The sequence below is a fragment of the Myotis brandtii genome, unplaced genomic scaffold, assembly GCF_000412655.1.
Source record: "Myotis brandtii unplaced genomic scaffold, ASM41265v1 scaffold133, whole genome shotgun sequence".
Lineage (NCBI taxonomy): Eukaryota > Metazoa > Chordata > Mammalia > Chiroptera > Vespertilionidae > Myotis > Myotis brandtii.
The window spans coordinates 160,009-177,429 of record NW_005354718.1 but is presented as its reverse complement, the minus strand read 5'-3'; positions in this window follow the sequence as shown (position 1 = coordinate 177,429).

The window sequence follows — 17,421 nt, the reverse complement described above, 5'->3', positions numbered from 1 at the left end:
GAGGAGTCCACCAGTCCTGGGTTCAACTGGCTGCATCCCTCATTATTGAAAGGTCACATTCCTCAGTCCTCTACAAAGCCTCAATTTCCCCATATGTAAAATTGACATAATGATAATATCACCTCTAAGGTTTGTCAACTGATGGTGTTGGTACCAATTTAACACCAACCGGGATCCCCCATCTGGGGTGCTGTGAAGGAGGAAACATTATTCAGTGCAAAACAGCTCAACTGTGATACAGCAGGCTGTGAAAACAGCCTGGCTGTGAGGAAGCCCTGGGGCCAGGTAGCCTGTGGCCAGGCCTTTCTCTGGCTATGGTTCTGCTCTGCTCTGCTCCTCCATGGTCTGCTCTGCGTTGGTTTGCTTTGCACTGTGCTGGTCTACACCGCTCCGGTCTGCTTCATTCTGTGCCAGCCTGCTCAGGCCTGCACTCCTCTGCTCTGCTCTACTCTGGACTACTCTGGGAGGCATCTTCTGTGTTTTAGGATAAGCCAGGGAGAGGCAGTCTTTGGTGGAAAGGGAAAGTGCACTCTCAGAGCCAGAGGGGAGCTGGCTTATATATGCAGAAGTCCCTGCCTAGGATAAGCCAGGGAGAGGCAGTCTTTGGTGGAAAAGGAAATGCACTCTCAGTGCCAGTGGGGGAGCTGGCTTATATATGCAGAAGCCCTGCCCCCAAGTCCCTGATTGGTCTGTCCTCATGCAAATGAGAATTCCAAATCCTCACAGTTTGATTGGTCCAAAAGACACTGTCCTGATTGGTCAGAATAGAACTACTTTGGTTTGGAACTGTGCAGCTCCAATTGGATGGGGAAAGCCATCCAGTATTATTGGTTGAATAGGATTCCAGGAACTCCTTTATAAGGGCTGGCTCAGATGGCAGAAACACAGGCAGTTCAGTGCAGGATTCTCCCTGAAGTGAAGTTTGTGTGAGAGGTCCCTATGTAGGAATGGCTGCTAGGCTCTGTCTTTTAAATTTTTAGCCAGTTAGCCACTAGGAGCCCTTCTTAGTAGGTGTTTACTTTCTCAGGGTTCACAGGTTGTTATAAGGATTAAGTGATAATGCATATAAAGCAGATAGCATCCTGCATGGCACATTATGCATGCTCAATACATTTTTTCTACAGTAATGTTATTATTATTGTTACTATTTGCTTTTATTATCATCACATGTGGCTTGACCAACATAATATGGTGGCAACCTGATAGTATATATCTGGGATTCCTCCCTCAGGAAGTTTCTCTGTACCACCTTTTCCATACCTAATATATATTTTGTTTATTTTATAATCTTAATTTTTTCCTTTCACAAGAAGTCATATAATCTAATTAAGCCAACTGATGTTGCAAATTACAGCAGGTAATTTCTATAGTTCCTCCTGCACAGTTAGCATATGGTTTCTTTCACCACTGCCTTATTACTTGAGACAGTTGGAAGAATAATTAATGTGTTATTTTCTGTAATATTCTTATTCTTCAGAAATATCGTACACACCCCCTTAAAGATTTGCATGCCACTTCCCCATCAAAGCACTGTCTATCAACTTCTCGTCTTGATTATATGGTGGTAATTAGGGAACACAGATACATCAAAAACTAAATTTCAAGGGCAAAAGTCATGTGGGTTAATACAAGACACTAAATAATCCAAGGATATTGCAAACTATGATCAATCTCCATTGGCGCATATAGCAACCCTGGTGAAATAACTGTCATATTAGTTAATAACAGTAAATGTGCCCTAGTTTAAGTAATAGGTAGTTGGCCAAATAAAGAAGAAGAAAAGAGAAAATTTAAAAATAGAACTCACATAATTTTGAGAGGAGTTTTCTAAATTTTAAAATATGGACTAAACCCCACAGCCAATGAACTACTAACAGATAAATCCACTAAAACTTCAACCTAACCAAATGAGATGTCATCACATAATTTGGGATCACAACATTTACTGGTTCATGATATCAGGTTTTAATTTAGTCGTTCTAGAATTTCAGATAAGCATGGAACAGAAGACTCAGGACTATATCTGTGGCATGTGTATTGTCATGTAGGAGTATTTTTAAAAAGTAGAATAGGGTATAAAGAGGATTAATCATGATGGAAGGAGACTTGACTTGGGGTGGTGAACAAACAATACAATATTCAGGTGGTATATTATAGAATTGTATACCTGACACCTATATAATTTCATTAACCAATGTTACCCCAATACGTTCAATAAAAAATTTTTTAAGTCTATACATTTTGTAGATTCATGTTTTAAAGTCACGGCTTTAAAAGAAGCAAGGTATGTTCAGATGGCCATAAAACATCAAGATCTCTTCCATTTTTGTAAAGTCACATTCTATGGATCATATCTTAATTTTTTTTTATTTTAAGCCACTTTAATGAGTATAATTGACATACAAAAAGCTGTTCATATTTAATGTATACAACTTAATGAGTTAAGTATACACCCATGAAACTATCACCACAATCTATGCCATAAAAATATCCATTTCCTCACACTCTCTTCACTATTAATATTTTTCTGTGAAAAGAATGCTTAAGACCTCTTAGAAAATTTTGAAGTATGTAACACAGTATTGATAAACTATAGGCAATAAGCTATACAGTAGATCTCTAGGACTTATTCATACAGACCCCATCTTTTAAATACTTACTGTGCTTAATATATTTAGTTAACTTGTTTGGAGTTGTTATACTGTGTTAAAACTTAATGATCTAGAGAATATAGATGTAAGCCCTTTCTTTGAATTCTAAATCTGCCCTAAATCCCATTCCTAATCATTGTCTTCCTCAATCCCATTCCTAATTTAACCAAACTTTTAGTATGACACAAAGGTACTACTGAGTTATGGCTTGCCTCTCAGAGTAGAACTCTTCTAATTTTCTTCAGTCCCCTGCTGTCAAAGTCATTTGTTATCTCCTATGTCTTGTCCTATCACTGTCAAAGTATCTGTGGTCTGAGCCTCTTTTCTAATCTTTACCACTTCTCTTTTCTAATGCTTATCATTTCTATCTTTCTTCTTCACTTTCTTCACCCCCTCTCCCCATTTCCCAACATTGCCCCTCCTACTTTATGGCCCCTTCTACTTTTTGTAGCAAACACCTATTATTAGCAATTTAGTAATCCCTTCTTTTTTTTCTTTGTGGTTAGTACAATGAGAAATAACATTGTCTTATTTTGCTTCTGAATGTTGTATTGTGTGTTCACCACCCCAAGTCAAGTCATCTTCCATCACGATTTTTTGGCTCATGAACTACTTTTGTCATAAGATCTGATCAGTGGCTTTAATTAAAAATTGTTTAAAAACCTTATGATTTATTGAGGTTACCAGAAATCAGAGTGAGGTATTATATGCAATCAAGATAATAATATCAAATAATGTATTAAAATTCTCATTAATGTTAATACTGTAAAAAATGTTACTTGACTTCCATATAACAGAGTATTCTTCCTTTTTGGGTTTTCTAATACCCAGTTGAGGCATTCTAGAGAGATCATTTATTTCCTCATACCTCATCACACACACACACACACACACACACACACACACTTGGATTTGGAGACATAATTAGAAACAGATAGAATGAAAAGAAAAAAATAATAGTTGGGAAGCTATCTCTCAAAAAGCAAAGGAGAGAAAGGAGAGATTAAGCAGGTGCATTACTCATTTATAAATTATTTCACACCAAAATATCTTTTAGGAAGATCATAATTCATTTCTAAAACTCCTCACCCACTTGTGTATAACTTCAGGCTACCCCATCTGCTTTCGTATGAATTATTTTCGCATGTCTTCTTGGTTTCTTACTGTTTAGATCACTACTTTCTTTGTTTTTATGATTCTCTGGAGATTACCATTATAATGTTTGGTTCTATAATTATTCTCCAATGAACTAGTAAGCTATTAGATATATGTATATGTTGATGGATTGGGTATGATAGATTCTTTTTAATGTTTTGTATTCTTTTTTTATTGGAACAATGAACTAGTAAGCTATTAGATATATGTATATGTTGATGGATTCTTTTTAATGTTTTGTATTCTTTTTTTATTGGGACAATGAGTGATTTTTATTTGCATGTAATTAAATCCCTGGGTTTCCAAAGTCTCATTTCCCTTAGTTCAGTCACGGAAGAAGTATAGCTTGGCTTTTAGTAAAGCTAGAAGCAAAGCCAGTGTCCAGAGTTTCCTTTCCATATTGAAGCTGGGTCAGTAAGCATCAGGCTAGTTACAGTCCATTAGTCCATTGTGTCTGAGGTACACAGGGCCGTGGGGCACACGGGAGAATGCCAGGAGGCCAAGAGTGAGCCATGAGCCAAGCATGCCAACAGGAACCAGGAGAGCCCAAGAACTGTATCCATTTTGTCTTTAAAACTGTTATAATTCTTTAGAAGGCTCTTTTTAATACTCAGACATCTAGGAGTGGAGAAGGGCTGGGCAGGGGGAAGAGAGACATCTGTGATACTTTCCACAATAAGGATAATTTTTAAAAAATTTAAAAACAAAACAAAAAATCTCAGACATCTAACCTATTTTGAAAGGCCATTAGGACCAAAGATAAATAGAAAGTTCATACTATGAAATGACATGGGGATGCTTAGAAAAAACCAAACAACACTAATTGGTAGAGTGAATGCCAGGTGAATCTGTCTATTCAGCATTGTCTCTGCTTGTGTGAAACCATTAGCATTTATTGTATATAGTCAGTCAAGACTCTACAATAGCTTACAATAAATGCCTAGGCCCGTTAGAAGCATAGTCTCCTGGAAAAGAATAAAATAATCAAGAGACAAAGTCTAAAAGAAGAGATTTGTAATCCTCTAAATTAAAAATATTTGACCATATTGGTTATTTAATATCATTCTTTTGACTTGATGTAGTTATTTGGAAAGTATTTCTATATTTAAATGTTTGATCTAATAAATTATACTTCCATAATCATGGTTTGGGGAAAACAGCAAAATAAATAATTCCATTTACCTTCCCTTTGTTGTGTAATCAACGTTTTCCAAACATGGCATCAGTATCACCTGGGGAGATCTTGAAAATACAGATTCCCAGGATGTAGCCTACCATACTAACTCTGAACCTTCAGGTGGAACCTGAAAATATCTATTTTAACCTGTGCCAGAGAGATTACTTATAAAATCATCCAAGCATCAATCCTAAGGGTTCAGGAATTATAGGAATTAATGAGTGGATCCTTAAGAAGATGTACTGAAATGTTGGAAAGAAAAATCAGAATGTCTTTTCTGTCCATATACTACTACCTCACACTTCCAACTCTCTCTCTCTCTCTCTCCCACACTCACACACACACACACCATACAGGATACATAAATATGTGTGATAGCAGTGTGTGCCTGAGGGGATAGAAACTGACCTAAACTGGAATACTCATGTCTGATTAACTCCAATTATAGAAGTAGCTGTATATAAATATCCTGTCCCAAGTGTGTTTGACTGGACAAAGCTTGGCTTACTTTCCCAGTTCAAGTCCTCAAAGGACACTGTGATTGGGTGTTTGCTTTGTTTTCAGAGTTTCTGGACTTTGAGCTATCTTAGGGTCCTTCTGTCCTAGGGATATTTCCTGGGCTTGGCTCCTCCAAAAGCATGTGAGTCCCCTCTGTTGCTTAAGCCCCATCTTTTTTTAGGACCAGTCCTGCATCCTGGACTGAAAGCAGCCCCTCCCCTTAGTCACGCAGTGCCTGCTGTAGGCCTCCCGGAATCACTCTGTATTAACACTTGGGCATGACTGCCAGGAATAGTGGGAGTGATTTAGACTTTTTAACCAGCTCAGTTATGTGGTTCTTTTTTCCAAAGCAGATTTTAAAAAACAAATTGACTGCTGTTTTGATTTGACATTTGGTTTGGTGTAAATAAGAGAGAAAGGTGAACAGGAGATCAGTAAGCTACAGTTAGCTTAGAGATTCTCCCCTCTTTGGTTTTCATTGGTCAAGCACATGTTTCAAAAAGTGTTTATGGGCCATTCTGCCTGGTTTAGAGCTATCACTGTGTGTTGTCTTTCCCTCCCATTCAGGTACTATTTCGAACCTCACTGAATTTTTTGTCTCCAGTGTAGTGGTTCACTACTGAGGAGAAGGGTTAGAACAAACATCCCTAACAGAAACATGTAGTTCAAAATCACTTTTGCATTTGCTTAGATGCAAACATTTAGCAGCAGCTTTATTTAACCCACATGATTGAAAAGGGATCCTATAAAGGCTAGGCAATGAGGCATGTTGCCTGGGCAAAGGACTGCTCCAAGTCAAGCAAGCTGCTGTCTACAGACCAGTGGACAGGCTGGCTCACAGCTGCCCTTCTGGCCACTCGAAGTGGACTGGACCATTTCTCATTTGGCCTAGTTGAGGGCAGACCATTAGCTGGATTCTTAAGGCTGGCCATATCACTTTGGACGAATTGGATCTCACCTCTGATTTCTCATTTTAAACTTATGGGAACATTTTAAATTAGACATGCAGTCAGTTTTAGGTTCCCTAACTACAAAAGTAACTTTTGTATTCAGTATTTATATATTCTATACACAGACTTGTACCCTAATTTATAGAAGTGACAGCCATTATGTTATAATTTATCAAGGGACTAAAGCTAAGACACAAGTTCTGGGTTCTACTCATATCCTCTCATAACTACAATGTGTGGGAATCTTTATTTTTCATGATAGCTCAACTAATAGAACAACAAAATGTAGGTCTGTGGTACCTAAAGATTGCTCTATAATCAGGTTCCCTAACTGCAAACGTAACTTTTGTATTCAGTATTTATATATTCTATACACAGACTTGTACCCTAATTTATAGAAGTGACAGCCATTATGTTATAATTTATCAAGGGACTAAAGCTAAGACACAAGCTCTGGGTTCTACTCATATCCTCTCATAACTATAACGTGTGGGAACCTTTATTTTTTATGATAGCTCAACTAATAGAACAACAAAATTTAGGTCTGTGGTACTTGAAGATTGCTCTATAATCAACATTTTAAAGCTGTTTCTAAATGTTTCTAACCTTTGAGATGTAAAGGGAAGTATTTAGTTGTACATATGAATTGCTTGGTGGCACGTAAATGAAAAGAAACCCATGTCCCTAATATTCCAAATTTACTTTAAAAATTAAATTACGTTGAAGTTGTATGTATATGTAGACACCAGTATTAATCCATTTCAAGGTTTGTGTTCTGTGTATGAACCTGAACGTACACCTTGGTGTATATAAATCCTGCTTACCCATGCAAAGAATTTTTCTATTTCTCAACCCACTAGTGTTTGAATAATTCAGCATTCCTTTCCACTGAGTTTTGTCAACAATCAATAGGTCAGATGCTATTCATCTCTCTAGTGATCTCATATGAAATCCCACGTAACACTTACTTTCTTGACCCTCGTTCTGGAAATGGTCCACACTCATTAACTACTGGTATATCCTCCCACAGCATTCATAATGGCCATGGGCTTAGCCATGGACAAGCATTTAATTATAGGGAAGCCATCTGTTTAATATAAACTATATCTGCCAGCAGCCTCTTGAAAGTCTGAGGAATGATTTTTTTTCTAAAGGAAAATGAGAATTGCTCATTGAATGGAAGCAGAGAAAAGACCTTCTTGAATCTTTCCCACTTTTACACTCTCAGGTCTTCCAAGGCCAAGTCCATGCTTGAAAAATAACATGAGTGTTACTTGACTTTGCAATTTAGAGAGAGTTCAATGTTCCTCAGACATTTTTTAAAAGTCTGGTATGAATTATTCATGCTTCTTTTTTATCCTACTAGCTTATGCTTCAAAGACAGTAAGCTAAACAAATGACCTAAGGGATAAGAACTGACCAAATGTGGACATATTTCCTATGTAGTAATATGGCTATAATTTTATAATGTGGAATGAACATCATACTGGTAAGATAGAAAAAATACTAAAAAGCATGACAATGGGGGTTGACCATACTTCTTTCTTCGTGACTCTGGCAAGTTGATTTTTACCTACTCCCAGAATCTTTCAGGAGTGCTGTCATGTCCCAGCGTTGCTGGAACAGCAGGCCAGGCAAGTGTGTTTAGTGTTATTCATCCTCAGGATTCAGACCAAGGTGATTGGATCAGGACAGTACTTTGTAATCTGGTTGATGTAGAAAATGAGCAGCCCTCATCTACTGCTGCCCAAATTACAAATCACTCTACTTATTTTATTCTAAGGTGTACATCTCCCTTGTGGTATTTTACATACCTGAAATCAGGATGTCACACTATCTACCTAGGTAGTTGGTATGATTGTATTTCCTTCTCCCCCTCGTAGGTCTAAAATGATGGTACATTATAGAATCAATCACACTGAACCAGTGACTAGGAGTGGGAACCGAAGCCTAAAAGGACATGAGGAGTCTTTGGGATAGTCAGGTCCACAGTGGAGAAGAAGCCAGAGATATCAGCCAGCAGAAGCTATGAGTAAACAGAGGACGTGGCAGTGTAGAAAACATAATGAAATGAATAGGTAGAGGGACACTGGCCATGTGGGCCAAGGGAGAACAGAGGGGATATCAGCAGGTCTCCGAGTCCTCAAAGCAGTGCCTAGTCTTGAAGCTTCTCCACTGGATTTTGATACAAATAACCTGACAAGAACAAGGGAAAAAGTAAACCTAAGACTCTTGCTACTTAGGTTTCTGAGATTCATATTCTAAACAGGTTTTGGGGTCTTTGAGAATGATAGATTCGTATGCCCCAACCTAGCCTCTCATTACAAGAAGTAATTGAAAGCTTGTGGTCCTCTTAGTATTTTGATTGATAAAAAGAGCATAACGTTGAAGTTCACACCTAGATTCAGTCCCAGTGGAGAAACAAAAACTGAACATGAAAGAGTGGTCCCCTCTGCTGCGGTTGACCAATGTGAGGTTGGAAGATGGACTGTCGGGTATGCTAACACATATGATAACAGAATCTTTTGGCCCAAATGAGTTCTGTGATTGACAGCTCCCTTCCCATCATGGAAGGCAGTGGCTAACTCAATGAAGTAATTCAAGTTGAATCACACATGGAAGTTCACAGGTTTGTTTAGACAATGGCATGAAATAACTTTCTCTGATTCCTTTATTGCACCACTGTGTTATTTGCTTTACAACACTTATCACAATTTGTTATTTGTCTACTTGGACATTATCCCTCTCATTAAAATATATTGTTCAGCACTACATTTTAAGCATTAAGTAGCACATGATAGGTACTTATTATGTATTTTTTAGCTATGAAAACAATAGGAAAGGTAAGTGTAACTGGTTTATTGAACACTGGTAGAGACCAAATAGAAAGCATATATGGATTAATATATATAAAGCCTTTTAAACATAGTAACCACTATAATGTTAAAATAATTTACTATTATTATTTCTCATTATTGTCTATTCCTCTATTCCCACTGCTTGTTTTTCTCTCAACTTGTTCTTCCTACCCCATATTAAACCTTGGACATGTTCCTTAGCTTTTCTGGTAACTCCTGCTTTGGCAGATGTCTAAGTTTGTCTCTCTTATTGGTGTATGTAGATTTTATGAAGACCTTACCTCATCACTGAGACTCTCTAGCCATAGTCCCCTCCTGCACTGGTTATTTATAAGCTACTCTCTATTCCTGGTTTCTGATCATTCCTGCTCTGTTGGGGTAACTTCACTGTCCACATAAACTTTTTGGCCTCTCTCTCAATGTTATCAAATTTTGCTCTCCTTCTCAGAGTTCAGATCTGGCACATGGATATTATTAAACTGGAAGGACAGCCTATTCCCATGGCAGCCACTTCCATTACTATGCAAGGGTAGCCACACCCACAACCTCTCACTTACTAGTATAGATGTGCCCAAGTTAGAATTGGATGCAGTTCCTGTGTTCTCAAACCCCAAGGGGTGCATGTCAAGCTCTACATGTAGTTCTCTTCAAGCTTCTCTTTAGTCAACTTGAGATGAGGAGGAGAACTCCCCTTCCTATCCACATGGGGGTGGATGGATAGACATCATAGCACTGCATAAATCTCCCCCATGAGACTCTTCTCTACTGATGGCTTCAGATTCTCTCATGTAGCTGAGAGATGGGCGATGGGCTATTGTTCACAGAACTGATTTTATAATCTCTTAACTTGTTATGACTCTCAACTTGGGGAGAGAGAGTGCCTGGTATTATTTTCATCACTCTTGGCCTTTATGTCATCTAAAATGCTGGGAAACAAAACGTCTTATTTTAACATCCTGTTATATAAATATAGATAAAAGTGGCAACTTCTATAAAGTCTTATTACACAACAATCTACAGTCAGACTGATCTTAATAAATAAGGGATTATTAAAGCCTCATTGGGTAAATGCTAAACTATTCTTTATTCCAAGTCCAAAACCTAGGAAGGGTTATGATTTTAGAGACGTGGAAAACTAAGGTACAGTAAAATTTGAGAATTACTTTGCAACTGAGATTAGTAAACCGAATTTAAAGAATGAGATCTGCACTTCCAGTTTGTAAATACTTGGCTGATGTAGACTTGAAAAATCTAATTTATATATCCTGGGGAAAAGGCTGCTATCATTTATTGATGGTGGCTATTCTTACTCCTTTTACTGATAATTCTTCAAAAGCTTGGCCAGTGCCCTGGCCAGGTGGCTCAGTTGGTTTGAGCATCGTCCCATACATCAAAAGATTGTGGGTTTGATTCCCGGTCAGGGCATATACCTAGGTTGCAGGTTCCACCTCCTGTTAGAGTGTGTATGGGTGGCAATTGATCTATGTGTCTCACATTGATGTTTCTCTCTATTTCCTTTACTCTCTCTAAAGTTCAATTAACAAAACATATTTTGGGGTGAAGATTAAAAAAAATTGGCCACCAACATACATTTTTCTATTAAGAAGAAGAGAGAGAGAGAACTTGTAATACTTTTTTCATATAAACTAATAAATTGAAAATATGGCTTTTTATACTCAAGTGTCCTTGGATTTGATCAACACCAATCAAACTCAAGTATAAAATGACTGGCTTAGCCTGAAGAATATAGATAATCTTGTAGGGATGTCTGACTAATATTTGGAATTGCTGAATTTGAATTGGGTTTGAGTTTTCTTTGCTAGAAATACCTACAAGAAAGTTTGTGTACAGATACCTGGGAGGTCAGTGAAAGCGAACAGTGGGAGAGATATATCCTGGCACCTCGCAGGGTTGGGAGAATGGTGTTTGAGCACCTCTAGCAAGGGTTAGAAGCATGCTTTCATATGGGCCAATGTAAGGGCTGAAAGGAATACAGAGCTCTCTTGGTGCTTGAGCAGTGGGAAACAGCCTCGGGGTTAGCTGGCCTTCTTCTGCGGGTGTGTTGATGGAAGCCAGAGTGAGAACTCAGTGCGTGAAGCAATTGCTCAGGTGAGTCAGGAGGTCCGAGCAGAGGCCCAGTGGGGGCAGCAGCATGTGGAGGGCCTGCTTGACCACAGGTGAGGCTTCCCTGGAGAAGCCCAGAAATATCATGGAGGCACTTTTCAAGGGACCGAGTTTGTATAGTTATATGAATGAAGGCAATAAGCCTGCAGAATTTGAATTGCAATGCCAGCATGAATTAGGTGTGCCTATAGGCTAGTGGACAAAGGGCATTCAGTTTGCATGAGGCTCTGGACCCAAAGCTCTGAAGACCAGACCCTAACAAGGTGTCTGCCAACTACTTGACACATTCCTTCTGGAAAAATCCATTATCCTCACTCTGCTCCTAGTAAGGTCGAATTGGAAGGAAAATTGGATTATCTTTATAAACCTATTTTCGATTCCTGGAAATCCTAGCTAATGCTCTTATCTGATAATTAATATTTGTATTTTAATAAAACATGCAAAAGACAAGTAAAGCCCTGGAAGAACCCCAGCTATAGCAGTGAAAATGACGGCATCTCAGCACCTCTCCTTTGAGACCAACGTACAAGAAATTCCCTATTAGGGAGCCAGGAGGAAGGAGGGAGGTTGGGCAGAAATCCAGGGCTGTCTCTGGAATAAGTACAATAGGCTTTAGTAAGTTCCCAGCATTGAGGTGCTAAAAGCCACACAACTGAGTCATGCATTTGTACATCATCAAAGATAAACTATTACTAAATAAATCAAAATTCTTAAGGCCCTGAGGTAAAAGAGCAGGCTCTGAGTGAATACTCTGTCTAGGCAAGCTTCTGAGCTTTCTCTTGGATGGGTTCCACCCTCATCAGCCCGCTTCAGGTGGCAGACTACACAACTGTCAGCAGAGAGTGGCACAGGAAGTGAGATTCTGGAGTGGCACTCTCTGCTACGGGAACAGTTTCCTTCTTTCAGTTTGATTATGAATACTAAGCAACAGAGAAACATCTGCTGCCTCCTTTCCTCTGACGTCCTGCTTCCCTAAAGGGCTTTAAGCCAGCAGATGCCTTGGACATGGGCTAATCATCAGTCTGATCAGAGAGCCCTGCCTCAACAGGTCTCTCAAACTCTTCTGCTGCCAGGATTTCCAAATATACTCTTTTATTTGAAAAAAAAATAGACAACAGCTTTATTGAAATATAATTTATATAGCATACAATTCATCCATTTGTGATTCACTGTTTTTTAGTGTACTCATAGTTGTGCAACCACTACCACAATCAATTTAGAACATTTCATCATCCTACAAAGAAACCGCATACCTATTAGCAGTCATTTCCCATTTCTCTTGGAACCTCTCCAGCCTCTGACAACCACTAATCTACTTTCTATCCTTATGGATTTGCCTATTCTGGACAATTCATAAAAATGGAATCATACACTATGTGATATAATACAACATGTGGTACAGTTTGTGACTTGCTTCTATCACTAGCATAATGCTTTCAAGGTTTATCTATGATTGTGTCAGTATGTTGTTCTTTTTTATGATCAAATAATATTCCATTGTGTAAACATATCACATTTCTACCAGGAGTATATGAGAGTTAACATTTCTTCACATCATTGCTAACAGTTGTTATTATCTGTCTTTTTTTATTATAGTCATCCTAGTGGGTATGAAGTGATATCTCGATATGGTTTATATTTGCATTTCTCTGATGGCTAATGATTTACGTCTCTTTTCATGCACTTACTGGCCATTTGTATTTCTTTGGAAAATGTTTCTTCAGGACCTTTCAAAGAGACTCTTAAGTCCATGAAAAATCTTGTGAGGGGTTTGGACCTTGTCCCTGACCATGGCAGGACCCTGCCATGAAATGCATGCTAGGAGCAGGACCCATGAATATTCAGGGCCTACAGCACAGTTGCAATGAGATGAACAGAAGAATGTAGTTGTGAACAAAACATCAGAGCCTGAAGAATAGCCTCTGGAACACTGAGATGGTCAGTTTTGTGTCTATAGCTAGGCTGTAGGCCCCAGTTATTCAATCAAACACTAACTAACCTAGGTGTTACTATGAAAGTATTTTGTGACTGACATCTACAATTATCTCAGGAGATGTAAAGGAGACTACACTAGATAATTTGGTGAGCATAATTCAATCAGTTTAAGGGCTTTAAGAGCAGAACTGAAGAAGAAATTCCACCCATGAATTGCATCTTTGGCTCAGGAAGAGCTCTAGCCTGGATTAGGGGTTTCATACTTGCCTAGCCAGCCCCCCAAATCATGTGAAGTGTAAGCCATAATCATGTAACATGTAAGCCATTTCCTTGATTTATATGAATTTTATAAATTATGTACATACATGTATATATAGTATTATATATTTTATATAATATCACATATATCTATATCTATATCTATCTATCTATCTATCTATCTATCTATCTATCTATCTATCTATCTATCATCTATCTATCTCTCCTACTAGGTCTATTTTTCTGGTAAAACTGTGACTGATACAAACACCAAGAAGTTTCTGAGATAGCTGAAAGGGTTTCTTGGATGTTCTTTCCTTCCAGATCACAATCCTTCCTCTGCCATATTTCTACCCTCCCCCCTCCCCCCCACTAAATCCTCTAACCCTTGACAGCAGCAGTGATTCTCAACCAGGAGAAATTTTGCCCACAGGGAACATTTGCAATGTCTGGAGACATTTGTGGTTGTAATGACTGATTGGGGTGCTATTAGCATCTAGTGAGTAGTGGCTAGAAATGCTGCTAAACACCCTTCAATTCACAACAAATGCCAACAGTGCCAAGGTTGAGAAACCCTGCCCTACAGGCTCATTTAAATGTCTCCAGGTCCACAATAAGAACAGCAATGTAAACGTCATCTCTGATGTCTTCAAGGAGTATCTGCACTTTATTTATTTTTTGTTTTGTTTTATTTTGTTTCCTCGTCTTTATTTTTTTATTAAATTTGTTGGGGTGACGTTGGTTAACTTGATCACATAGGTTTCAGGTTTCTATGTTAGAAGATTGATACATTGCACCCACCCAAAGTCAAATCTTCTCCTGTCACCTTATATTGAAGGGTATCTGCACTTTAAAAATGACTTTAGAGATCAGACAATCTTCAAGTCACAGTCAAATTGAAGCTATAAAAAAAGGAACTTCAGGTTTTTCCAAAGGAGAGTGTTTACTTGGGATGGAATTGATTTACTATTTGAAGGACTAGACCAGGTAGAAATTCTGTGTAATAGAAACTGATCCCCTGACCCCATGACTGCTATTCTACAAAGACTCCACTAATATTTAAATGCCTTCCTGAGGAGTGAAACCCTTGTTAGTACCTATTAAAAGTGATCTTCTATAGGCTAACTTATTTATGGTAAAATTGCAGCCTAGGAAGGAACTGTAGAGGTTGTCAAATACAATTTCCAATATATTTGAATATCATATCATATCATATGTCATATCAATGTAAGGCCTACTTTTTAGGTATTCAGTTCCAGGGCTGAGACACTCACTAACTTCTGAAACAACTTGCCTTCCATCCCCCTAAAAACAACTCTGCTAGAAATGCTTCATAATATTGAGATGAAATCTGCTTCAATGATGTTAAACACATAGTTCCCAACTTAGAGTCATTACTTCTGAATGGGTAATTGTCTGTATACAGACTATTACAGGGAGATTCAAAAGGAATATGTGACGGCACAGATTTTTATAATTTAAAAAGTTGCTTGCAATTATTCTCTCATTAGAACTGTTTTAAAACAGTTCTTTTTAAAAATTGAAGCTAACTGAAGAAAATGGGGTGTGGTGGTGGATGAGGTTGAAACTCTAAAATCTGAGAAGCAGTAGAGGATGACACAAAGCAGGGTGACTTCTGGCTGGTTCCTGGTTGGGCACCCATTAATTCTTTGATATCTTCAAAGTCTCGTTCCAGATACCTTAGCTTTGGCAAAGTATGGTGTATCCTTAAATTTTCGGCTCACATGGCTTTCAAAGGAAAGTCTTTTGGGGGTGGGGGAATGTTTCTGATCCCTTTACACTTACCTCATCAAAGCGTGTTTTCACTCTGCCTATTTGATGTCTGAGAGGCCTCATTAAGAGGTCATTTTATTAGCCCTCTTAAAAGAATTTCTTTCCTGTAGAGACAGGAAGTTACATTTTGCCAGAATTTGGACAAATTTGGAGTTCTAGTCTCTGAGGCTCCAAATCCAGACACAATTCTTCCCTAAGTTGCTCCCTAACGCTCTTGGAAAATTAGTTCATACCTGGGTCTGGCCTCTGGGCATGCCCGCTTTATAGGCTCTGTTTTTCATGAGACCAGGAGAGTGGTTCCACCAAATCTGCTTTTGGTGACCTTGAATTCTCTGTTACCTTTAAAGGGCTCTAAAAAAAGATTGCCATCTAATAGGTCATTGGACCAACTCAATAACTCCCTGTCGGCTTGGCTCCTTCTTCATAAAGGAGAAATGTTGGGAAACAAAAGTCATTGAAATATTCTTGCTTTTCCACTTATAAAATTGGGGAAAAGGAGCATTAGCCAACTTCTCAGGATCTAGAATCAAAGTGCTCAGCAATACCATGGATTCTTCTTTATTCTGCTTTTTTAGTTTTGGTTACTAGATCCTTCACATTCCTCTAAGTATCTAAAAGGATCTGGGTCATCTTAAGTACCCCACTGTATCTCTGTCCACTTCCTGGATCGTTCCCTATGATCTTTTCTTGTAGAGTTTCCTCATTTTATATATAACTCCACGGGGCCCAGCACATCAGAGTTCTTGATAAATTGTGTAAATAGGAGTCTTACCTTTGAGGAGATGTTGGATGGGTGAACTTTCCCTGCTCCATACTTAATAGAAATAGAAAACAATTCTAGGTTTGTGGTAGAGTGTTCAAAGAGTGTCAGAAAATAGGAAATGTTCTACAACTGTAGAAACATGGCTGGTCCTTAACAGTAGTGAAACCAGGGGATCAAATTGCTAATTTCTAGAGTATCTTTCTCTTCAAAGTCTTCAAGTCCGCTTCCAAAGGCTGTCCCTTACTTCTTTGAATCCTCACTGGATTGTACATCTTTGGTTATTGCCACAGGAAAGTGTATTGTAGGAGAGAAGGAAAAAAAGTTTGGTATTGATTAGATCATTGTTTTTTAACCTCAGTCAAACCTTGGTGTTACCACTCAAAAGGAAAGGAAAATAAACTCCTAACAGAACAGCATTCCAACATTTGAAAGGAAAAGAACTCAAGTTTATCCTTCCACCTTGACTCATCCTGTGTCCCACATGTTTGCTTCATTTCCTGGCAGAGCGTAAAAATGTCCTGTACTGGAATCTTTCATTCTGAGTGGGTCAAAATTCTCTGCACAAACAAATCTGATTCTGTGCCTTTACAGGGTTTGATCCTTTATAAGCGAAGCAAATAACACTTTTGTGTTGTCGTCAAACAATAAAAATGCTACCATCTACATACAGTGATAAATCTAATCAATTCCAGTTTTCACGCCTTCTCCCAACTTTTTTCCCCCATTTTTTTCTCCTACAAAAAGTATCCCAAAGAAAATTATGACATTTTTTTCCTGTCTACACTTATGAAATTTATAGAAACTTTGTGTCCTTTTCTGTCTGGGGCTCTCCTTCACATACACCTTCACTCCACTACCATTTGGGCAGAATCTTTACATATGCCTACAAAGGATCTAAAAAATTGCAGGCCCATAAAATATATTTGATGAATGAATATATATTATCTTATGATGTTATAAAGCAACAGGAGCTGGCATTGTAGGAGATACGTATTAGTCTCAGGGTAATTGTAGGAATCATTTATTAAATATCTCATGTTTTAACAAAAGAACAATAAACAGAAACTGAGCCTTTAAATATGGATAATGTTTTTATTTGTAGAGCTAATTTTCTTTGATCCTCCTTCCCAGAAGTCTTAAGTCCCTATTTCTTTGCACCATGTTATATGTCCAGACTTAATTTTGAAGAAAACAATAACAACAGCCAAGCATTTATTTGTAGTCAGGTCAGTCATGATTAATACCTACACTGAGTCTC